The 26608-nt window shown below is 40.9% G+C and overlaps 1 protein-coding gene across 22 annotated transcripts in view; it reads right to left on the bottom strand.

The window, feature by feature from the left end:
* Positions 1–26608, bottom strand: part of LOC140481497 (protocadherin Fat 3-like) — a 792082-nt gene that overhangs the window by 617094 nt on the left and 148380 nt on the right. For 4 of the 22 annotated variants that reach the window (XM_072577785.1, XM_072577786.1, XM_072577784.1 and 1 more), the window contains one exon: positions 5187–5252. The exons of the other annotated variants lie outside the window; for them this stretch is intronic. The gene's annotated coding sequence lies outside the window, so the exon portion shown is untranslated. The remainder of the gene's footprint in view (positions 1–5186; positions 5253–26608) is intronic. 22 annotated transcript variants of the gene reach the window in all.

Below are 26608 nucleotides of genomic sequence, written 5' to 3'. Positions count from 1 at the left end.
AAACGCCTTCCCAACTACCAAACTTCACCCAGAGAGTGGTGGCTGTGTGGAATGCTCTGCCCCAGAGGGCAGTGGAGGCCCAGTCTCTGGATTCATTTAAGAAAGAGTTGGATAAAGCTCTCAAAGATAGTGGAATCAAGGGTTATGGAGATAAGGCACGAACAGAATACTGATTAGGAATGATCAGCCATGATCATATTGAATGGCGGTGCAGGCTAGAAGGGTTGAAGGGCCTACTTCTGTACCTATTGTCTATTGTCATTTTGAGAAAGGTCATAATTCCAACACTTGCCAGTGTTTTATTTCATTCATTTAACCTCAAAGGTTGGGGAATGGTTTAAGTGGTGTAGCTACCAGTACTGGATTAGTGGTGCTGGAAGAGCACAGTAGTTCAGGCAGCATCCAAGGAACAGCGAAATTGATGTTTCGGGCAAAAACCACACCAAGAGGACAAAAACAGCTGATTGGTTGATCAGCTGGCCAATCCTTGCTAGCTGCAGGAAGGCAACAGATGATACTCTGTACTTCTCTACCTACAACAGGAAACCTGGTAACATTTGAAGTAAAAGACAATCAAATTTCCACTCCCAAAACTCGTCATGTTTGAGATTTTATGGAATTGTAAAATTTACTTAACATAGAAAATCAAAATGAATAGTTACTCTAATTTAATGAAGAACATGAAATAAATTTTAAAACTTGCTTAAATGGTATTTTGTTTGTTCTAAGTGTTAAATTAGACCAGTATGGAGTTTTGCAGTGCACTTACGTGACAAAAGAATAGTACATGTGAATGTGTACAAAATCAATGGACCCAATTTGCACAAAGATTTGATTGATGTAGTTCTAGGTCATATGATCTGAAAGAACAGTAAAGCTAAATTCCTGACTACTGGAAAGTGGCCTCCACTTATGGGATTAACCGGAGTGTATGAGTAGCTAGGATAATTTCCAACAGTTTTAAAAACTATTTTGGACATGGCAAGTGTTAAAAAGGCCAGTTGTATTCTTTTCCAAAAGTTGATAATTATGGTTGATCACCAATTTAGGATTGGATTTATAGTTTAAAATGGACACTATTTACAGGTATGGGACAGGGAATGAGTAGGGACAGCTATCGAAGTCTAAATACATCTCTCTAAAGGCAGAAATGGAGGCTAGACAGTTATTCCATCCATTTTAACAAACTAATGGCTACTCAGATCTTGGTGCACATCTTGGAGGATGAATAGTATGGGAGACAAAAACAGCTGTGAAAAAAAAATCTCATTTCGAGAAAAAGGTTATTAACACTGGAGTGAAGTAACACATTGGATCAAAAATCCAGAGAAAGCACGTACCCTCTGATACATTATAAATTGTTAGTGCCATTTAAATGCGCATTATGGCCACTTATTTTGAATTATGGTAGATTCAGTAATTGTTCACCTAAACATGAATAGAGTGAACTTCAGCATAGCAGCCAATGGTTACTGATTTCCCACAAAGTCAGCTACAGCTGACCGCATCCAGATCCAAATGAGCATGCTGGATCAACAGATAGACATGTGATTATGTGATTGAAAGATGATAAGAAGAAAAATAAACTTGTTAAATTAATAAAAATAACTCCAATGTCTTTTTAAAGTCAAGCAAGATAGGCAGAGTGAAAACTGCTTTTGAGAACAGCTAGGTTTTGTTTAAAAATAAAAAAGAAAAAAAATTAAAAAGACAGGTAGTTGATAGAATAGGAAGAGGTATGGCTGATGAAATTTAATATAGTCACTATGGTAGCAATTAAGAGCTGAAGGAAAGCAAAAGGGAAGAAAAAGCATTACTTTGCAATGGTGAGTGACGTCAAATAATTGACCAGAATATTAAAAAATGGCAGCAAATGACTAAAATGTTCAATCAAGAGAGAATGCAATAACAGAGCATTTAGAAATGCACAATATGATCAAGCAAAATCAACATGGCTATACGAAAGTGAAATCATGCTGAACAAGTGTCCTAGAATTTTGAGTTGAGATAAAAAGCAGGGCAGATAAAGAGGAAGCAGTGGAAGTAATACATTTGGATTTTAAGAAAGAATTCAACACGTTACCACACATCAGTCTACTTAAGCTAATAGCCCATGGTGTTGGAAGTAGTTTCCCAGCATGGAAAGAGGATTAGCTGACTGACTAATAGAAGGGTGTTGGAGTAAGAAGAGGAGCATTTTCAGAATGGCAACTTGCAATGAGTGGAGTGCCACAAGGGTCAGTGACAGAGCCACGACTGTTTACAATATCTATTGACGACTTCAGTGAGGAAAGTGAGTGCACTCAAGTCAAGTTTGCGGATGACAAAAACAGGTGACAGTGAAGATGACAGTCTACAGAGGGATATACTCAGGTAAAGCAAGTGGACAAACACTTGGCAGATGGAGTATAATGAGGAAGTGTGGTGTTATACACTTTAGCAGGAAGAGTAAAAGATTTTTTTCAATTAGAGAAAGACTGCAATAGCTCAGAGGGATTAAGGAGCCATCATCCACGAATCTCAAAAAAATAAGCTAGCATTCATGTTCAGCAGGTGAATAGGGAAGGCAAATAGAATGCTGTCCTGTATTTCAAAGGGATTGGAGGAAAACAAAGTAGAGAAGTCCTGCTAAAAGGGAACAGGGCACTAATTTGACAACAGCTAGAATACTGAATAGTTTTGGGTTGCTTATCTAAAATAAGATATAAGTAGTTTTGGAACACAGTATAGAAAAAGGTTCACTAGGTTGTTCCCAGACTACCTAATAGTTGTGTAGGTTGGACCCATACTCATTGGAATTGAGAAGAATGAGAGACTATGTATTGAAACATAGATGGTGTTTAGGGGATTTCACAGGTTAAATGCAAAAAGGGGATTTGCCTTGGTGGAAGAGTTTAGAATCAGAGGGTATATTCTCAGAATAAGATGTCACATATTGAGAAGAAGTCACATCCTGTCTTAATAGGGAAATTAATCTGTGGAATTTGTACCACAGAGCTGTTGAGGCTGGATCCTTTCATATTCAAGGCTGAAATTTTAACAAGGGAATCAAGGGTTACAGGAGGAAAGAAAAATCAAGAAAGTAAAATTGAAGATTCAGATCAACTATGATCGCATTGAATGGGGCAACAGACTCTATGGGTTGAATGGCCTACCTCTGCTCCTATGTCCTGTGGTGAAGAGATAGAATGAGGGGAAGTGAACTTTAAAGTAAACATGGATAGCAACAATTCCTACAAGTTTTAAATGCAAATAGTGTGGACCTCTAGAGAGCAGGAATGGATAGTTAATAGTAGATTTAAAAAAGTTAAAAACTATATTTTGTTATTTGAAGATACAAAACTTTACAGCTTTTAATGGAAAATAAAAGGGAGAGGGGAACTTTGAGAAATTACAAGCACTAGGAAAGCATAATGAGCAAACTAACAGAGCTGCAGACTGACAAGTTTGTCCTGATGGACTGGATCGGAGGTCTTACAAGAGGAGTGTAATGAGGTAGTAGGTATGTTGATAAGAGTTTTCCAATGTCTAGATTCTGGAAAGGTTTCAAACTGTAAAATAGCAAACATAACTTCTCTATTCAAGGAACGAAACAAAACTGGAAAATATAGTGAATTAGCTTGACATCTATTGTAGTGAAGGTGTTAGAATGAGAGAGATTAACGTTGCAGAGAAAAACACAAGGTAGTCAGGAAAAATCATCATGCTTTGGAGAAAAAAATTATGCTTAATGAATTTATTGCAATTCTTTGTAAGAAATAACATGCATTGTGGATAAGGGTAAACCTGCAGACATACGACACTTGGATTTCCAAAAAGCATTTAACAAGTTGCCACATAAAAAGATAAAGTGCAAAGCTGGAGTATGTGATATGAGGTGGCCAATTTTTCCACAACGAAAGATTCATGAAAAGCAGGTACGCAAAAGGGTCCGTTTATGATTGGCATTTTATCATGTAAAGTTGCACAGATCGGAGACCATCAGTATTTTACACTTGTATCAACGATTTAGGTAAGTCAAAGGCATGATGACAAAGAAAGATAGGTAGAAAAGCATGTTGTGAAGATGTCCTAAAGAGATTTCAGAAAGATATAAATAGATAAAGTCTGGATGATGAAGTATAATGTGGACACGTGAAACGGTTTACCTGAGTAGGCAAAAGAATAAAGAATTACTTAAAACAGAGAATGACAAGAGAATTCCAAGTTGCAGAGTTCTAGGTGTTCTACTATAGGAGTCATGAAAAGAGAATATTCAGGTACAGCAATTATGTAAAACTCAAAATTAATGGAATGCCAACTTTTATTACAGAAGGAATTAAACAAAATTGAGATTATGCTTCAATTATACAGGACATTGGACAGTTTTAATCTGCTCATTGAAGGAAAAAAATGTAAATATATTCAGACAGTTTAGAGAAGGTTCACTAGATTGATACCAGGAACAAGCAAATGGTGCTGAAAGGAAAGGTTGGACAGATTCAGTTTATGTTTGCTAGAGTTTAAAAGGATGAGGGGTGACTTGATTGAAGTATGGAAGATCTGGAAAGGCCTTCACAAGGTAGACATGTAAAAGACAAGTCCTTTTTAGATGAAACCAGAACTAAATTGCACTATTTTAAAATTTGTGGCTACCTTTTTTTAAGGGCAGAAATCAGGATTTTCTTTTCTCCCTGAGCGAGACATATTTTGGAGCTCCATCTCAAATGATGCTGGTTGGTGGGGGTCAATTGTTTTTAAAAGGAAGAGGCAGATGGATTTTTGTGGTAGGGGAAAATCAAACTGTTCAAGGGTAGACAGGAATGTAGAATTTGAAACAAACAGATTAATTCAGATCTTATGACGTGGAAGTAGTTTTGTGGGATCAAAATAGCCTAATTTGCACATTCATAGGATTTATTTAAAAATCTAACTTAATTGTGACATTCAAAGAAGATTTACGTTTGTGGATTTACTAAAATTTGGTTCAGGAATAATTTGTACACAAAATGCACAGCCTTTTACAGACAGATAGGGCACTTTAGAAAATTTCCAAATGCTGGATAATTGGTGCATGTTCTTATTTTTGTGTTTCATTTTGTAGCTTTTTTTCTTAGAATTTACATGTGAAAGTGTTAAATTAAACACTGCATTTAACAACGAAGGTGTCAGACATACTTGCAAACAAAAAAGACACTGAACAATACCTTCAGTAGTGCTCAAGGACAAAGAATGGCTGAAGCACACGCTTTAGGATCTGGTTCCAATCTTGCCTGAGGAAATAAAGGAATCATTTTGAAAAGGTTCTCATGAGATTTTCTTTTCAAAACCAAGGCCAAGGAATACCACTTACTTTAACATTTTCAGATTAGTTTAACTTAATACGCTAAAACTGCAAGGTCAAAATTACAAGGGACTAACAAGGTGACCACCATTTCAGCCTTCTCTAGCAGGACACCACCAGACATATTCCCCTCCTCTCCAGTCAGCCTTCTGCAAGGACTGTTCCCTCGAATATCCTGGCCAACTTTTCCTTCAATCCCACCACCACCACCCTGTCCCCACAATGCAATCACAGAAGGTGTACCTGCCAATTTACTTTGCTTCTCCACAGAATCCAAGAGCCCAAACACACCTTTCAGGTGAAGCAGCACTTTACCTACACTTCCCACAATCTTGTCTACTGCATTTGTTGCTCACAATGTGGTCTCCTCTACACTGGGGAAACTAAGCAGAGACTGGGTGACCACTTCACAGAACACCTACATACTGTCCACAGACTCAGAGCTTCCAGGTATCTGCCACTTCAACATACTGTGTTGTGTCTCAGGCTTGCTGCAGTGCTTCCAGCAAAACTCGGCACAAGTTGAAGAACAGCACCTCATTTTCCACTTGGAAACTCTACAGCCTTCTGGACTCAAAAGGTGGCAATATTAAGGGCACCTTCTCCTATATCCTTACCTGAACATCCACACACTAGGCCTTGTTATCACATGCAATTGTCCCTAATAGTAGTTATTCATTCTCCTGGGCTGAGAGTTATCCACTCCTTTGTCTGTTCAACTGTTCTTCTCACTTTGGACTCTGCCATTTGTCATTTATTTCCCCATACACCACATCCCCCACCACAGTTCTGTTGAGGTTTTCCAACAATTTTTTTTGTTCCTATTTACTCTGGCTATCATTTGAGCTATAAACCATACAATGTCCTAATTGGAATCAACTTTTAGCGATTTCCTCAATATAATACCCAGTTGAATTAGAAATTCCCTAACCTTTGCCCATCTCTGGTTGACCTCTAAACAACCTTTAGATTAGTCATTTAGAATTTGTTATTTTCATTTGAAGTGGGTTTTACTAGCTTTCATGGTTTAATGAATGTATTTAAATGCAGCTTTATGCTCATAGTTTGCAAATACTGTAAACATCATATTGATGTCTTTGGCCAAATAATTGCACCTGGTTTATGTTAACTGGCTCGCCACTCAAGACTGAAAAATGTGTTGCTGGAAAAGCACAGGTCAGGCAGCATCCAAGGAGCAGGAGAACCGACGTTTCGGGCATAAGCCACTCAAGACATCAACTTCTTAATAGGTCCTAAGATTGCTTTAATTGCACAACTGTCTAGGGTTAATTACATTATTTTCTGACTACCATGAAGTAATCCCTCATTATCCAACCCAAAATATGCTCAGCAATCCCAAAGCCTCAACCTTAATAATCTGTGTTCTTGAGGGAACCCTAATAATCTGTGTTCATTAGACTCCTATCTGCTCAGGTAGTACAATGCATATGTCTAATAAGATTCCTTCTAGCAGCCGATACAGCTCTGAAGTGAAGGTAATGAGCAAATAAACTTTCGACAGTGTGGTCGATGTTTAGAACACTTCCACAAATGGCAGTTGATGCTAGATCAGTTGTTAATTTTAATTGAGATTAGATACATTTTTAAGTAAAAAAAGTATTAATGACATGGGCAAACAGCAGGTATGAGGAGTTAAACTATATAATGATTAAGTCATTGAATCATGGAACAGGCTCAAGTACAGTAAATATGTAACTATAAATACTCACCCTTCGGCGCCAACGGTCATTTTGAGTGCGAGCAGCAGCTAAGGTAAGACACTTTGTTTTAAAATTACTTACCGGTAGCGGGCAGCAGTGTTTTTTTTTCTCTTCACAGAAAAGAGCAGGAGCAGCAAGGGGAAGTGACGAAGACCAGAGGGGCAGCCGAGACCCGGAAGCAGGTAGAGCGTAAGCTTACCTGGGTGGGTTTTTTTTCCCCTATAAAAGCACGCAGGAGAAGAACCTGAGGCACTACAGGGGAAGTGCCTCCCACCCGCCCTCCTCCTCGAACCTAATAATAAGACCCGTTGTGGGAAGTAGGTAAGTGCTGCATTTTGCTTGTTCTATTCTTTAGAGCCAGTTTTTTTTTAAAAAAGGTTACTTTTAGAGGGATGGCAGTGAAGGCAGTGCAATATTCCTCTTGAAACATGTAGGAGGTGACGGATGCCATGGTCATCCCTGCTGATTACATTTGCAGGAAATGCACCCATCTCCAGCTCCTCCAAGACCGTGTTAGGGGACAGTGTTAGGGAACAGGAGCTGGAGTTGGATGAACTTCGGATCATTCGGGAGGCAGAGAGGGTCATAGATCGGAGCTCTAGGGAAGTAGTAACTCCAAAGATTGCAAACAGATGGGTGACAGTGAGGGGGACTGGGAGGAAGCAGCCAGTGCAGGGACCCCCTGCAGCCATTTCCCTCAAGAACAAGTATACAGTTTTGAATACTTGTGGGGGGGGAGATGACTTACCAGGGGTAAGTAATGGGGCTCAGGCCTCTGGCACGGAGCCTGTCCCCGTTGCTCAGAAGGGAAGGGTGGAGAAGAGCAGAGCAATAGTAATTGGGGACTCAATAGTTCGGGGCACAGATAGGCGGTTTTGTGGGGGCGAGAGAGACTCACGTTTGGTATGTTGCCTCCCAGGTGCAAGGGTACGTGATGTCCAGGTCCTTAAGGGGGAGGGGGAGCAGCCTGAAGTTGTGGTCCACATTGGCACCAATGACATAGGTAGGAGGAGGGCTGAGGATGTTAGGCAGGCTTTCAGGGAGCTAGGTTGGAAGCTCAGAGTTAGAATGAACAGAGTTGTTGCCTCTGATTTGTTACCCGTGCCACGTGATAGAGAGTTGAGGAATAGGGAGAGAGAACAGTTAAATGCGTGGCTTCAGGGATGGTGCAGGAGGGAGGGATTCCGGTATTTGGATAACTGGGGTTCTTTCTGGGGAAGGTGGGACCTCTATAAACAGGATGGTCTACACCTGAACCTGAGGGGCACCAGTATCCTTGGCAGGAGGTTTGCTAGTGCTCTTGGGGGGGGGGGGGGGGGGGTTTAAACTAACTCTGCAGGGGCATGGGAACCCAGACTGTAGCTTTAGGGTGCAGGACCTGGAGTGTAGGGAGGTTAGGAATATGGCATCAATCTTAAAGGAGGGTGCCTGTAAACAGAAGAGTGGCTTGAAGTGTGTATACTTTAATGCCAGAAGTATACGAAATAAGGTAGGTGAACTTGCAGCGTGGGTTGGTACCTGCGACTTCGATGTTGTGGCTATTACGGAGACATGGCTAGATCAGGGACAGGATTGGCTGTTGCAGGTTCCAGGGTTTAAATGTTTTAGTAGGGTCAGAGGTGGGGGTAAAAGAGGGGGTGGGGGGGGTGTGGCTTTGCTTGTCAAAGATAGTATTACAGCGGTGGAAAGGAAGATGGACGAAGATTTGCCATCTGAGGTAGTTTGGGTTGAGGTTCGGAATAGGAGGGGTGAGGTCACCCTGTTAGGAGTCTTTTACAGGCCTCCTAATAGTCCTAGAATCGTTGAAGAAAGGATTGCGAAGATGATTCAGGAGAAGAGTGAAAGTAATAGGGTGGTTGTTATTGGGTCTTTAACTTTCCTGATATTGATTGGGAAAGCTATAGCTCAAGTTCGTTAGATGGGTCAGTGTTTGTCCAATGTGTGCAGGAGAGTTTCCTGACACAATATGTAGATAAGCCAACAAGAGGTGAGGCCATACTGGATTTGGTTCTGGGTAACGAACCAGGCCAGGTATTAGAACTAGAGATAGGTGAGCACTTTGGGGACAGTGACCACAATTCGGTGATTTTTACTCTAGTGATGGAGAGGGATAAGTGTGTACTACAGGGCAAGAGTTATAGCTGGGGGCAGGGAAATTGTGATGCGGTGAGGCATGACTTAGGATTTGTGGATTAGAAAAGTAGATCCCAAGGCAAGAGCGTAATTGATATGTGGAACTTGTTCAAGGAGCAACTATTGAGTGTCCTTGATAAGTGCGTACCTATCAGGCAGGGAGGAAAGGGTCGTGTGAGGGAGCCGTGGTTTAATAAGGAATTGGAATCCCTTGTTAAATGGAAGAGGGCAGCCTTTGTAAAGAGGAGGAGTGAAGGTTCAATAGGGGCGATTGAGAGTTATAAGGTAGCCCGGAAGGACCTGAAGAGAGAGCTAAGAGCAGCAAGGAGGGGACATGAAAGGTCCTTAGTTGGTAGGATTAGGGAAAACCCTAAGGCTTTCTATAGGTATGTTAGGAATAAAAGAATGACTAGGGAAGGAATAGGTCCAATCAAGGATAGTAATGGGAAGTTGTGTGTGGAGGCTGAAGAGATTGGGGAGGCACTGAATGAATACTTTTCGTCAGTATTCACACAGGAACAGGACATTGTTGTCGATATGAATACTGAGGCACGAATAAGTAGAATGGATGGCTTTGAGATATGTAGAGAAGAGGTGTTGGAAATTCTGGAAAGGGAGAAAATAGATAAGTCCCCTGGGCCTGATGGCATTTATCCTAGGATTCTCTGGGAAGCAAGGGAGGAGATTGCAGAGCCATTGGCCTTGATTTTGTGTGTCCTCTTCGTCTACAGGAGTAGTGCCAGAGGACTGGAGGCTAGCAAACGTGGTTCCCTTGTTCAAGAAGGGGAGTAGGGATAATCCTAGTAACTATAGGCCAGTGAGTCTCACTTCTGTTGTGGGCAAAGTCTTAGAGAGAATTGTAAGGGATAGGATTTATGCACATCTGGATAAGAATAATGAGATCAAGGATAGTCAGCATGGTTTTGTGAAGGGCAGGTCGTGCCTCACAAACCTTATCGAATTCTTTGAGAAGGTGACTAAGGAGGTAGATGAGGGGAAAGCGGTAGATGTGGTATATATGGATTTTAGTAAGGCGTTTGATAAGGTCCCCCATGGTAGGCTACTGCAGAAAATACAGAGATATGGCATTGAGGGTGAGTTGGAGGTTTGGATTAGGAATTGGCTGGCTGGAAGAAGACAGAAGGTAGTAGTTGATGGCAAAGGTTCATCTTGGAGTGCCGTCACTAGCGGTGTTCCGCAAGGATCTGTTTTGGGACGATTGCTGTTTGTCATTTTTATAAATGACCTGGAGGAAGGGTTAGAAGGTTGGGTGAGCAAGTTTGCGGATGATACGAAAGTCGGTGGAGTTGTAGACAGTGAGGAAGGATGTGGCAGGTTACAGCGAGATATAGAGAAGCTGCAGAGCTGGGCAGAAAGGTGGCAAATGGAGTTCAATGTAGCTAAGTGTGAGGTGATTCACTTTGGTAAGAGTAACAAAAAGATGGGGTACTGGGCTAATGGTCGGATACTTGGTAGTGTGGGATGAGCAGAGGGATCTTGGTGTCCATGTACACAGATCTTTGAAAGTTGCCACCCAGATAGATAGTGCAGTGAAGGAGGCATACGGCGTACTGGCTTTTATTGGTAGAGGAATTGAGTTCCGGAGTCCTGAGGTCATGTTGCAGTTGTATAAGACTCTGGTGCGGCCGCATCTGGAGTATTGTGTGCAGTTTTGGTTGCCATACTATAGGAAGGATGTGGAGGCACTGGAACGGGTGCAGAGGAGGTTTACCAGGATGTTGCCTGGTATGGTAGGAAGATCATATGAGAAAAGGCTGAGGCACTTGGGGTTGTTTTCATTGGAGAAAAGAAGGTTTAGGGGTGACTTGATAGAGGTGTACAAGATGATTAGGGGTTTAGATAGGGTTGACCGTGAGAACCTTTTTCCATGTATGGAGTCAGCTATTACGAGGGGGCACAGCTTTAAATTAAGGGGTGGTAGGTATAGGACAGATGTTAGGGGTAGGTTCTTTACTCAGCGAGTCGTGAGTTCATGGAATGCCCTGCCAGTAGCAGTGGTGGACTCTCCCTCTTTATGGGCATTTAAGCAGGCATTGGATAGGCATATGGAGGATAGTGGGCTAGTGTAGGTTAGATGGGCTTGGATCGGCGCAACATCGAGGGCCAAATGGCCTGTAATGCGCTGTATTCTGCTATGTTCTATGTTCTAATCTAGACTACTCCTGTTCCTATGTTCTCTTGGTAGATATTTTGCTACCAACCTGTTCAGACAGGTTGGGATTCACTGCTCGAGCAGATGGGACTTGAACATGGGCTCTGACTCAGACATGGCCAATGCATCGCAGAAGCTGTAGCTATTTCCCTTTTATATCTACTGGGGCATTTAATCATTTAACCCAATCACCTGATTAGCTACACATATTAGCCGTACCATTTATAAGGTCACCAGTTTACTGTGACAATCAGTGCAGCATATTACTCTTCTAGAAAACTGTCATTTCATAAGTCAATTTTGGCATATTATACACTATACAAGTCACAAATCATGCATTCCTGGAATTCAGTTTCATAACCTGCATGTCCAAAATTCAGTAGTGCATAGATGACCAACACAGAAAACAGACCAACATGCAGGGATAGAATTGAAAGTCATGGCTGAAAATGGTATAAATCTAACAACGGAGTCCCACAAAATGGAATACTGATGAAGGTACTGACATAGTCAGCTGCATCAACATACATATGGTTTTTCAGACACAGGACGATTTAAGCAATTGCTTAATGAAAGGGAAGGGAGAAAGAGCAATAAAAAGTGAAGACCTACGAATGTGAATTAAAGCCAGGAAGATCAACACTCAAGTGATACACTGACCTCCAAAGTTCTGTTAACAGCATCTTCCAAACCTGTAACTATTACTACTTAAAAAGACAAGTGTACTGCACCACCATGTTGTTCCCTTCCAAACCCCACACCATTCTTAAACTAAATTCTTTTACTGATGAATCAAAATCCTGGAACTCTCATCTGACAAAACTGTGGGGTACCTTTGCCTCATGAACTTCAGCAGCTCACCAATATCTTCAAGGGTAATAAGAATTGGGCAATAAATCCTTGTCAAACCTGCTACATCAACACCTCATGAAAGCATTTTCAGAAGAGCTAATTACAATTAATGATCAAAGGCAACTTTACATATTTACAACAGGAGAACTCAGATTCAAAAAGTACTGCAAGCAGCTTGGAGATGTTTAGACCATTAAATAAGTGAAAGGCACATGACAGCATTATCACAATATTTGCTGCAGTATTAGCATAAACAGATTTGTTTTATACTTTAGATACAAAAGGGTATATTTCAGGTCGGTCCATATGGTGGAATTCAATACATCTGAAGTAGTGTGTCTAATAGAGACATGGAAGGCAAGGAGGGATAAATGCTAACAGTCTGAAAAAATACAATTCGTTATTTTAGAAAGAGCAGACTTACCTATGTATATTCAAAAGCAACGAGGAGAACAGTATCATGGCTCATTTGGTAAAACTCACACCCAAGTTAGCAACCTGTTAGGGTGCAAAAATCTTAGCTGACCTTCCAGAACAGTCCCAGGAGGTTCTATGCTTGCCATGCTATCCGTTTTCAACAGGTTTCATAGAGACATAGAAGATGGAGCAGGAGGTGGCCATTCAGCCCTTTGAACCTGCTCCTCCATTCATCACGATCATGGCTGATCATCCAAATCAATAGCCTAATCCTGCTTTCTCCCCATAACCTTTGATCCCATTTACCACATGTACTACAGCTAGCTGCCTCTTGAAAACATTCAATACATCCACAGACACTCTGTGCTTTGGGTGAAGAAATGTCTTCTCTGTCCTAAATGGTCCACCCCGAATCAGGAACATCTTCCCTATCAAGTCCTGTCAGAATTTTATAAGTCTGAGTCTCCATTTGGTCCCTCAGATAGAAATAGAAGATCCAATGATACCACTTATAGTGCCAAGGACCCATGTTCAATTCAAGTTTTGGGTAACTGTGTGGTGTTTGCATGTTCTCCCCATGTCGGAGTGAGTTTCCATCAAATGCTCTTTTAGAGCATGGGAGGAAATCAAAGTGCAAATTAGGTCAATTGGCTATGCTAAGTTGCCCATGTCCAGCGATGTGCAGGCTAGTGGATTAACCATGCTAAACATTGGGATAGGCTGGGGTGCTCTTCAGAGAGATCAGTGCAAACTGTGGGCCAAATGGCATCTTTTTGCAACTGTAGGGTTTTTTTTAAGCTGTAACTAGCTATTAATAGCTAATAAACATTACTGTTTTTCAAGATTGGATTGAGAAAGGGAAATTCTAGGCTGAGAAGCATAAGAAAGCTTGAAATGCTACATTAAGCAAATGAGTATTATTTAGAAACAAGGAAAATCTAAAAAATCTGATAACATTATGAAAAATGTATAAACATGCAAAAATTGAACACAAAAGATAATTAAAACACAGTACTTTGAAGGAAAATGTTTATTACCTGAAAATTTTCATTAGTTATCACGAGGGCATTTTTTCCCTCCAATGTGAATCAGCAGTAAAGAGTTCAACAAAGCTAAAAAGTTACAAGAATTGCAGAGAGAAAGACAGTAAATAGTTGGATAATTCTAAAATATTTAGAAAATATATTCAACTATTTGGCAGAAGATAACATTGTAGAAAAGGATAATATTAAGAAGTTAATCTTTCAGAAACAAAGCTCTAAGGATAATGTTTTATTAGTAAAAGATATCCAGTAATTAAAAAGAGTCTTTTAGAAACAGGATTCTAAAATGAATTGATTACACAACTTAAAACACTGAACAGGATAATCAACTCGATGCAAAAGTACAGATAAGCATAGATAGGCCATTCAGCCAAGTTTACTCTACCATTCAACACAATCATGGCTGATCTGACTCAACTCAAATCCCTGCACCTATACCCAAATCCTCACTGCCTGCTGGACCTGCATGCTTACTTTCAGCAACTGGTGGACAAGGACACCAAAGGTGTCATTGCACCTCTCCTTTTCCCAAACTATCATGCCAATAACCTGTCTTCCTGCTACTGAAGTGGATAACCTCATTTATCCAAGTTATAATTCATCTACCACGTAATATCAAACTGCTCCAGGATTGAAGAAATCCATAAAAACAGATCAATTCCCTTACCTTATAAACCCAATTGTATATTATAGGAAAAAACAAAAATGTATAAAATTGGAGTAGGCTATTCAGCCCTTACAACTGCTCTGCTATTCAATATGATCATAGCTGAGCATTCAACTCCGTACTCTGCGCCTGCTTTTCTTATAGCCTTAGATCTCTAAATTACCTCCCAAAAAAAGAGAGCAGCCTGTTACAGCCACAAATGTTTCCCAACCTCCATCTTGGATGACCCAGAATTCTTCAGTTATTGGTTAGGCCACTTGGAGTATTGCATGCAATTCTGGTCTCCATCCTATTGGAAGGATGTTGTGAAACTTGAAATGCTTCAGAAAAAAATTACAAGGATGTTGCCAGGATTGGAGGATTTGAGCTATAGGCAGACGTTGAATAGGCTAGGGCTGTTTTCCATGGAGCAGAAGCTGAGGGGTGACCTTACAGAAGTTTATAAAATCATGGATAGGATAAATAGGGTGAGGGAGTCCAGAACTAGAGTGCATAGTTTAAGGGGGAAAGATATAAAAGAGACCTTAGGGGCATCTTTTTCACGCAGAGGTACGTGTATGAAATGATCTGCTAGAGGAAGTGGAGGAGACTAGTACAATTGCAACATTTAAAAAGGCATCTGGACGGGTACATGAATAGGAGGGGTTTGGAGGGATATGAGCCGGGTTCTGGCAGGTGGGATTAGATTGGGCTGGGATATCTGGTCGGCATGGAAAAGTCGGACTGAAGGGTCTGTTTCTGTGCTGTACATCTATGACTCTATATCCCCAAGAACTAAGCACTGTAGGGATTCTATTCTAATTCTTCCTTAAATCCATTTGATGTTTTGGCTTCAACGGTCTTCTGCTGCAGAGAATTTGATGGGGTCATGACTCTCTAGGCAAAGAAATTCCTTATCTCAGTCCTAAATGGCCTAAGCCATACCCTTGGAGTCATCCTGGTTCTGGATTCCAGGTCATCAGGAACATTCCTTCTGCATTGACTATGTCCAATTATTTAGAATTTTATAGGTTTCTAGGATATATCCCTCATTCTTCTAAGATCTGAAAAGTCCTAACTAATCCAGTCTCCACAGACTTACAGACAATAGACAAAATCGACAATAGGTGCAGCAGTAGGCCATTCAGCTCTCTGAGCCAGCACCACCATTCATTATGATTATGGTTGATCATCCACAGTCAGTATCCTGTTCCTGCCTTAGCCCCATACCCCTTAATTTCACTATCTTTAAGAGCTACTTCCATCTCTTTCTTGAAAGTATCCAGAGACTTGGCCTCCACTGCCTTCTGGGGCAGAGCATTCCATATATCCACCACTCCCTGGGTGAAGAAATTTCTCCTCATCTCTGTTCTAAATGGCCTACCCCTTATTTTTAAACTGTCCTCTGGTTCTGGACTCATCCGTCAGCAGAAACAGGATTCTTGCCTCCAGTGTCCAATCCTTTAATAATCTTGTACATCTCAATCAGATCTCCTCTCACCCTTCTAAATTCAAGTGTATACAAGCCCAGTTACTCTAATCTTTTAACATGTGAAGTCCCGCCATTCTGGGAATTGACCTTGTGAACCTACACTGCACTCCCTCATTAATCCTTCCTCAAATTTGGAGGCCAAAACTGCACAAAATACTCCTGGTGCGGTCTCACCAGGGCCCTGTACAGCTGCAGAAGGACTTCTTTGCTCCTATACTCAATCCCTCTTATTAGGAAGGCCAGCATGCTATTAGCTTTCTTCACTGCCTGCTGTACCTGCATGCTTGCTTTCATTGACTGATGTAGAAGAATGCCTAGATCTCGTTGTACTTCTCCTTTACCTAACTTGACTCCATTTAGATAGTAATCTGCCTTCCTGTTCTTGCCAAAGTGGATAACCACACATTTATCCACATTAAACTGGATCTGCCATGCATCCATCCACTCACCCAGCCTGTCCAAGTCACCCTATATTCTCATAACATCCTCCTCACATTTCAACCTGCCACCCAGCTTTGTGTCATCAGCAAATTTGCTCATATCACTTTTAATACCTTCATCTATATCATTAATGTAAACAGCTGCAGTCCCAGCATCAAACCTTGTGGTACCCCACTGGTCACCTCCTACCATTCCGAAAGGGACCAGTTTATCATTACTCTTTGCTTCCTGTCAGCCAGCCAATTTTTAATTCAAGTCAGTATTTTTCCCCCAATACCATGTGCCCTAATTTTGCTCACTAATCTCCTATGTGGGACTTTATCAAAAGGCTTTCTGAAAGCCCAGGTACACTACATCCACTGGCTTTCCCTTGTCCACCTTCATAGTTACATCCTCAAAAAATTCCAGAAGATTAGTCAAGCATAATTTCCCCTTCGTAAATCCGTGCTGATTCTGACCTATCCTGTTACTGCTCTCCAAATGAGTCATAATTTCATCTTAAACAATTGACTCCAGCATCTTTCCCACCACTAACACCAGGCTAACCTATCTATAATTCAGTTTTCTCTCCCCCTCTGCAGGAACTGATCCTGACTCTATAGAGCATTGGAAAATGATTACCAATGCGTCCACTATTTCTAGAGCCACCTCAAGTACCCTGGGACATAGACCATCAGGTCCCGGGGACTTATCAGCCTTCAGACCTAACAGTCTATCCTACACCATTTCCTACCTAATATAAATTCCCTTCATTTCATTCATTACCCTACATCCTTTAGCCAGTATTACATCTGGGAGATTGCTTGTGTATTCCCCAGTGAAGACAGATCCACAGTACCTATTCAACTCTTCTGCCATTTTCTTGTTGCCCATAATAAATTCACCAGTTTGTGTCTTCAAGGACCCAATTTTAGTCTTAACCACTTTTTTTTCCATTTCACATACCTAAAAAAAGTTTTTCATATCCTCCTTTATATTTTTGGCCAGTTTGCCTTCGTACCTCATTTTTTCTCTGCATATTGCCTTTTTAATTATCCTCTGTTGCTCTTTAAAAGTTTCCCAGTCGTGCAGATTCCCGCTCATTTTTGCTATGTTATACTTTTTTTTATTTATATAGTCCTTAAATACCCTCAGGATCTTTCTCCCTCTCTGGAATGAACTGATCCTGCACTTTCTGCATTATATTGAGAAATACCTGCCATTGTTGTTCCACTGCCATCCCTGCTAGGATATTGAACCATTGAACTTTGGCCAGCTCCTCCTAAATAGCTCCATAGTTCCCTTTGGTTCAACTGCAATACTGAGACTTCCAATTTTCCCTTCTCCCTCTCAAATTGCAGTTTAAAACTTATCATATTGTGGTTACTACCTTCTAATGGCTCCTTTACTTCAAGGTCCCTGATCAAATCTTGTTTGTTGCACAACACCAGGTCCAGAATTGCCTTCTCCCTGGAAGGCTCCAGTATAAGCTGTTTTAAGAATCCATCTTGGAGGCATTCCACAAACTTCCTTTCTTGGGGTCCAGTATCATCAGATTCTCCCAGTCTACCTGCATGTTGAAATCCCCCATAACAACTGTAGTAATACCTTTGTGACAGGCCGATTTCAACTCCTTATTTAACTTATGCTCTACATCCAGACTACTGTTTGGGGGCCTGTGGATAATTCCTATTAGGGTCTTTCTACCCTTAGAATGTCAGCTCTATCCATACTGTTTCTACATCTCCTGATTCTATGTTCCCTCCTCGCAAGGGACTGAAGATCATTCCTCACCAAGAGGGCCACCCCACCACCTCTGCCCATCAGTCTGTCCTTTCAATATTGCCTTGAATATGCATTTCCCAGTCCTTGTCCACTTGAAGCCATGTCTCAGTTATCCCTACAACAGCGTACCTGCCAATTTCCAACTGAGCCTCTAGCTCATCCACCTTGTTTCTTATGCTTCATGCATTCACATATAATAATCTTAATTTGTTACTCCCCTCACCCTTCCGATCAATCCTTATTTCACTTGAACCATACTGTATGATCCCTTCAGTTTTCTGTTCCATTGATTCAGTTGTCTCTCAACTTCTCTTATTCTCACTTTAGCTTCCTTCTTAAATTTCCAGTTGTCCCCTCCCCCACATCGGTGTTGCAGTGGCAAACCTGCCTGCCAGAATGCTGGTCCCTCACCTATTAAGGTGCAACCCGTCCCTCAATTATCCTTACTGCAAAACATACCCTAGTGATCCAAGAATTTAAATCTTTGCTTCCTGCACCACATATTCAAGTCCATTATCTCCCTATTCCTGCCCTCTTCAGCCCAAGGTGATGTCAGTGACGTCCTGGATTCTGGCATTTTGTAGGCAACACCATCCTCAAATCCCACCTGTTGCCGCAGAAGCCTCTTTCAGTCCCTCTCACTATGGAGTCCCCTATTACCACAGCTCTGCATGTCGTCTGACTCCATGGCTCCACCTCCATGCCAACTTTCAATTGGCAAACCCGTCTGCCTCTCAGACTGGCATTGTCATCTGTCTCGACAGTTTCCAAGAGATTCAACCTGTTCACGAGGGGTCTTGCCCCGGGGTCTCTTGTACTTGAATCATCTCTTCCTTCCTCATAGTCAGTTCCCTTCTTCTCTCTTCTGTTATGCTATGTATTGACCTCACTGAAGGTCCCATCCAAAAAATTCTCATTCTCTTGGATGAGCCAGAGATCCTCTAGTTCTTTCTTCAGTGCTGCAACATACTCCTTCTGAAGCTGAAGGTGTACACACTTTCCACAGCTATAGGAGCCAGAGACACCAGTGTCTCCCACATCATGCACGCAGCACACTTCAGTCCTGCCAGCCCAGGAAGCAGTCTGATAAACCTTTGTTGCATTCCCTCCATAACAAGAGCTCAGATAAGGAGGCAAAAATTGCAGATCACACTCGCTATGAAGGCCAACATATTATTTACCATCTTCACTACCTGATGCAACTGATACTTTCAGCAACTGGTGTACAAGGACACCCAGGTCGAATTGCACCTCTTTTCTCAATCTATTATTTGATAAGCTGCCTTAATGCTTCTAATACCAAAGTGTATAACCTTTCATTTATCCACAGTACATTAAACTGCCACACATTTGCTGATTCACTCAATTTGTCATTTCAACACTGACATCTCTGCATCCTCTTGATAGTTCACTCTACCACCCACCTTTGTCTGTCAGTAACAGGAATAGGCCATTCAGCCAGTTGATGCCCGTTCTACCATACAATGGTTGATTTATGGCTTAACTCCACATATCTGCCTTTTGCCCATATTCCTTGATGTGCTTGCTTAAACATTTAGGCAAAAGGGAGGACTAAAGATGCTAGAGATCAGAGTCAAAGATTCGAGTGGTGCTGGAAAAGCACAGCAGCTCAGGCAGCATCCAAGGAGCAGGAAAATCGGCGTTTTGGGCAAAAGCCCTTTATCAGATTCAGGGCTTTTGCCCGAAACAGATTTTCCTGCTCCTTGGATGCTGCCTGACCTGCTGCGCTTTTCCAGCACCACTCGAATCTTACTTAAATAGCCTCAGGATTAAAACTTCCATATTATTTTAATTATAGTCATAGAGATGTACAGCATGGAAACAGACCCTTTGGTCCAACCCGTCCATGCCGACCAGATATCCCAACCAATCTAGTCCCACCGCCAGCACCCGGCCCATATCCCTCCAAACCCTTCCTATTTATATACCCATCCAAATGCCTCTTAAACGTTGCAATTTTACTAGCCTCCACCATTTCCTCTGGCAGCATCTTTCCATACACTTACCACCCTCTGCATGAAAAAGTTGCCCTTTAGGTCTCTTATCTTTCCCCTCTCACCCTAAACCTATGCCCTCTACTTCTGGACTCCCCCACCCCAGGGAAAAGACTTTGTCTATTTATCCTATCCATGCGCCTCATGATTTTATAAACTACTTATAAGGTCACCCCATAGCCTCCGATGCTCCAGGGAAAACAGCCCCAGCCTGTTTAGCCTCTCCAGATAGCTCAAATCCTCCAACCCTGGCTACATCCTTAGAAATCTTTACTGAACCCTTTCAAGTTTTACAACATCTTTCCGATAGGAAGGAGACCAGAATTGCACGCAATATTCCAACAGTGTGTCACTCTCAATCTTAATGAAGAATTCTGCTTTATTATGATCTTGCACTACAATGTTGCAAATTAATCCTCATAATACAATATCCAGTCTAGGAGGCTTGCTCTCTAGTTGGTTCAACATACTGTTCAAGGAAACCATCTCTCATACATTCCAGGAAATCCTGCTCCATCATATTATCAGTTTGGTTCATCCAGTTAGTATGTAGATTGAATTCACCCATAATAACTGCTGTACTCTTACTGCATGCATCTCCAATTTCCTGTTTGATACAGACTCCAACATCACAACTTCTGTTTGATGGTCTGCACACTTCATGCTCCCCCTTACTACTGTATTAATTTCTTCCTTAACCAGCCATCTCCCTTCCCATCTATCTTTCCTGAAAATTGAATAACCATGGATGCTGAGTTCTCATCTTTGGTCACTCTGGAGCCAAGTCTCTGTGATGCGAAATAAATTATATCCACTAATAACTGTTAGCACAGTTGCATCCACCTTCCTTCAAATGCAGCTCACATTGAGACACAGAGCCCTCAGGCTCAATTGGTTTTGGACATTTATGGCCCTTTCACTATTGTTGTGAAATGTGAGGAGAAAGTGAGGACTGCAGATGCTGAAGATCAGAGCTGAAAATGTGTTGCTGGAAAAGCGCAGGAGGTCAGGCAGCAACCAAGGAACAGCAACCATCCTGTTCCTTGGATGCTGCTTGACCTGCTGCGCTTTTCCAGCAACATATTTTCAGCTGTTGTGAAATGTGACCCTTGTTGATTTGGGTCTTTGGTTTTTCTGCCTTCCACATTTCCCCTTACTGTCCTTTGTTTTTGTACCCACTTTACTTCCCACATTTGTTCCGATCCCCAGACATGTTAGGATAAATCCTCCCCAATAGCACGAGCAAACACCCCAACTGGTTCCAGTCCTGCCCAAGTGTAGACCGCCTGGTTTGTATTTGTCTCACATCCCCCAAAACCAGTTCCAATGTCCCAGGAATCTGAATCCCTTCCTCTCGTAATACGCTTCAATTCATATATTCACCTTCGCTTTCCTGCCATTCCTACTCTGACTCGCGTGTGGGAGTGGTAGCAATCCCGAGATTACCACCTTTGAGTTCCTACATTTTAGTTTAACTCCTACCACTCTAAATTCAGCTTGTAGGACCTCTTCCTTTTTTCTAAAACCTATTAAACGAAGTCTCATGTATATGTTAACCTTCGTTTAACCCCGAGGGCTCCCAGCCTCATTCCTGATAAAGGGCTTTTGCCCGAAACGTCGATTTTTCTGCTCCGCAGATGCTGCCTGACCTGCCGTGCTTTTCCAGCACCACTCTAATCTAGACTTCGTTTAATAGAACATGCTCTCTACTTGGTTTCATGTGCCGCTCCAAGAAATTTTGTCAAAAGCATTTTATGAACTATTTATCTAGGTTATTGTCAATTTGAATCTAATTTATGTGAAGTTGAAAATTACCCATGTTTGTCATCCCTTCATAAGAACCCAATGTGTTTTATGTATTTATCCTAATGGTGATTAATGCCTGGAGACCACTTCCACTAGCAATTCAGTACATTTCCTGGTCTCCTGAACCAAGTTCATCTCTAACTTTTGCAACAATGACATCTCTGATCATCAGCACAATCCCCTCAACCTTTATCCATTTGCTATTCTTCTTGAATGACAGGTACCTCAAATCAGAACAGTTCTCATAATTCTGATCCAGACCTCCACAGCCACAATCAAATAATTTCATTTACTTCGATGTATGTAGTCAATTCATTTACCTTCTAATCAATATTACGTGCATCCAGATACAGAATTTCTAGTTGTCTCTTTTGTAAAATCCAAGTCTTGGCACTTGGTGGCATCCACGTAACAGAACACAAAGCCTACAATTCGGATCTTCATTTCAGATTTAATAGTGTACTGTCCCACCATGTGGAACTGAGTTTCAAACATCTACCATGCTGTGTGCAGAAGTGCTTCCTAACATCTCTCCTGAATGGTCTAGCCCTAGCTCTCAGAATGTCCTCTAATTTTAGAATCCATAATAAGTCAAAACAAGGTAGATAAAACTGGCTTTTCCTGTTCATATCTTGACTTCAATCAGATCACCCCTTAATCTTCTGAATGGTTAGCCTAATTTGCATAATCTCAATTTAACCCCTGAAGTCCAAATATCATTCTTGTAAATGTATATTGTACTCCAACCAATATAATATCCTCTCTAAAGTAGTGTCCAGATTTACTCATAGTATTCTAAGTGGGGCCTAATCCTGTCCTTATATTACAGTCCTCTAAAACATGACAGTTTTAGCTGCATTTATTTTCTATATCTGTTCATGGCATTTTAAATATGAACCTTTAAAGATGGTACCTGAACCTTCAACCCTTGGGACATCCAATGTCTTTAATTTCATTCTGAAAAGTGCCCTGATCTACCTTTTATTCCCTATCCAAAATGGATAAACTCACTTGCTTACATTGAACTCCATCTGACAGTTTTGCCCATTTATCTGACACATCAACATCGACAATGCTACCTGACTTTGTCATCAGCAAATAGGCATATATCACTTGCTATGCTATTATCCAAGTTATTAATAATGTGACTAGTTAGGTCATCAGCAAACTGCAAGATATTATATTTAGTTCCCTCAGCTAAACCAATAGCTGGAGTCCTAGCATTGAATCCTGCAGTATCTCACTAGTCACCATCTATCACTTGAAAAATGGCTCAAGAGTTCATACTTTGTTTTTTGTCTGCCAACCAGCTCTCTATCCATGTTCATACACTACCCTCAATCCTACATGCTTCAATTTTACATGCTAATCTCTGTGGATCCATACCCCTTCAACTCTAATTCCATCAAAAAATTCCAGTAGATTTGGCAAGCATATTTCCCTTTCCTAAATCCATGCTGACTATCCAACCTTGTCACTGCTTCCCAAGTGCTCTTCCACTGAATCTTTCAGAATGAACTTAAATTTTCTCTTTGGATGGCAGGCTAACCAATCTAATTTCCTGCTTTCTCACTGCATCCTATTTTCAATAATGGGATTATAATAGTTACACACCAACCATAGGAGCGCTCCAGAGTCTACAGAATCTTGAAATGCACCCACTACTTCTAGAGCCACTTCCTTAAATACTCTGGAATATAGATCATCAGGCCATAGTCTAATCTAATCAATTTTGACATAATTTCTATACTAATTCAGATAATGTTTAAAATGGACAGAATAAAAGAGATACAGAACTTTGATAACATGGTAGCAGCATTTGACAACTTCTTTAAATCAGGTACTAACCATAAAAATGGAGAAAACAGGATTTTAATGAAGATTAGATTACATTACATTAGATTAGATTACATTACAGTGTAGAAACAGGCCCTTCGGCCCAACAAGTCCACACCGACCTGCCGAAGCGCAACACACCCATACCCCTACATTTACCCCTTACCTAACACTACGGGCAATTTAGCATGGCCAATTCACCTGACCTGCACATCTTTGGACTGTGGGAGGAAACCGGAGCACCCGGAGGAAACCCACGCAGACACGGGGAGAACATGCAAACTCCACACAGTCAGTCACCTGAGGCGGGAATTGAACCCAGGTCTCCAGCGCTGAGAGGCAGCAGTGCTAACCACTGTGCCACCGTGCCGCCCACAAGACTACTCCTTCCTGGAAAACCTGACAACTTTAAATGATCTTTTATACAATTGATTATGGCGATTTACAATCAGAACTAATTCAAGAAATATTAGACTTTCATTCATCTCACCCAACTAAGTATAATCAGAGGAACTCACATTGGAAAGAACTATCTGGATAGTGGAAAAGCTGAAATTCAAAAAAACAGCTCGAGGTGGTTATGGGAACACAAAACTCACCTAGCTCAAGGTGATAATCAGCCGTTACCAACTTTCTACAGTATAACAATATCAAACATCACTGGATAGACCAATTCAAATTCCTTAAACCCTTTGATGCTTGAAGTTACTATTGCAGTTATGGAGTTTAAAAAATTAGAAACAAACTTTATTAAGTTTGATTATGCCAATGAAACTTCTGTAAGAACGTGGGAGACTAAGTAGGAGTCAAAACCACCAGTGAATCACAATTAAATAACATTAATGTATACAAAGAGGTTACTACCTTAAAACATCCATCTTTGGAAGAAAAGCTAGATTACTAATACAAGGATGATATACCATCTTTGGAACAAAGAAATCACTTCTCTTAGGAATAATAGGCAAGTCATCTATGCCAGATATAACCCAGATCATACAAGTTAAAAGTAATTCAAAGTGATTCACTTGACACCAGGGATAATCTTGGGCAAACAGAATCAAAACTATAATCGCCTAAATGTGGGGTACTCACAGCACATTATTCAAAGTCAAAAATAACACTGTCAGTACTTGAGGGACCTATAACTACAGTAGCTTCTCATTCTTGAGAAAAACATTATGCACATGGTATCATTAGCTTTAGACTAACACCAGCAAGACAACTGTTGGCAGTCAGTCAATCTACCCACTATAAGAATTGAGGCCCAATTGAGTTGTCCATTGCTGATGAATGTGTCAAGAAATTAAGAGTATTTGACATTTTTAAGAGCTGTACTGGTGCTGAAGCAATTTTGTGATTTGACTGTCCACCACCACTCATCTCAGGTTGGGAGCCTTCTCATTGTACAGTGCACAGCCTGTAGGAGGAGAGCAAAGTGCATCTTACTGATCAGTTCTGGAGCTAGTCTCATCTACAGTGTCAACCAAGCCCAAGAGTGTGTCACTACTTCTGCCTCAGACTGAGGGATCCAAGAGCTCTGCCATCATACTCTAGCCACACAACATAGAAGAGAATCTATCCTTCTTCTGGTAAATAGCAGTCTTTAAGTATTTACATTATATGGGTAGGGAAGTATGAGGCAGCACTCCTCATGCCCTGTAGACTCTATCCTAGTTCCAAGTGTGCTCCTGTATATCAGCAGGCATCACAAATGACACATCCTATTCATTAGCATAATGGATTTGCCTATAATCCCACAGCAGCTACAAGAGTCTTTTCTAATTAGTAACAGTGGACACGCTCCTGAGGCTAGAGTGCTGAAAGGACCTCAGGGTTCTCTTCCCTCAGAGTTGTAAACTCAGTTTCAAATATTTATCCAATTTTCTTTTATAAGATGTGACATCTGTCTTAATCACTTGCTGTGATAAGTAATCATGCTCCAAAAATGCCTTGCTTTCCTTATTCTGAAATGCTGCCCTCACTTTTAAGGATTTTTTAAAGCAATGGCCCTTTCCTCAACTTGACAACTACCTTTCTATTGAAATATTTCCTGACTAAAAAAAGAGCTAAACCTGTGATCCACTGGTAATAGATTTAGCACCTCAAGTCACTCTGCATAGTTTGCACCCTCTGGCATCATGTTAATAAACTTATTTTTTATGCCTCTGTTTTTGATAGCCTATCATATCCAAGATATTATACAGTACTGTAGGATTAACTGGGTCAGAAATGACAAACATGGGGTAAACAGCCTTTCCCAAACTTTGTTTAATAAAAAATGGTGTCTTTTTAGTCTTCTATTCATTGGAAAATGTGTCAGGGCCCAAAGTCTTTCTTCCAATTCCTGACATCACCCTAGTGAACCTACACACACTATAGCTTCAATATCCTTTCTATAATAGGTACACTGAACTGCAGCCTACCAAGGGTTTATGCAAATTAATCATTCTATCTTTATTCTTGTTCTTACTTATATAAAACTGAAAATTGATGTTGACTTATTTGTGGTTTGATCCATGCGAATGTTGAAGGAACCACTATTTAATCAAAGCCTTTGTTCATCTACCTTCAAAATCTTTCCAACAAAACTATTCATATTTCTCCTAATATATACACAAAATTAGCCAAATTAAAATCACATCTGTGCTTATGCAGTCATTTCAAAGGGACTGTATTAAAATGTATGGAAATTTGCATTTACCTTCATAACTTGATTTTTTTGAAACACCATAAAGTATGCATTGGGATCCACATGAATGCAAATCATATGTTGAAGCCTCATGTTAATTGAGTTAGCACCATACCAAATTATAAAAAAGAATTTTGAACAAATATGCTACATCATATATCAGCATCTTTGTTTCATTTTAGCTTCCTGCTGTCATGCTCAAAAAGCCAATCTTACTAGATTATATGGCGATGTAATGACAAACTTACCACATTTGG

The sequence above is a fragment of the Chiloscyllium punctatum genome, chromosome 9 (assembly GCF_047496795.1).
Source record: "Chiloscyllium punctatum isolate Juve2018m chromosome 9, sChiPun1.3, whole genome shotgun sequence".
Classification (NCBI taxonomy): Eukaryota; Metazoa; Chordata; class Chondrichthyes; order Orectolobiformes; family Hemiscylliidae; genus Chiloscyllium; species Chiloscyllium punctatum.
Note: the sequence above shows the minus strand (reverse complement) of the source record. Positions and strands in the feature narration are given on the sequence as shown.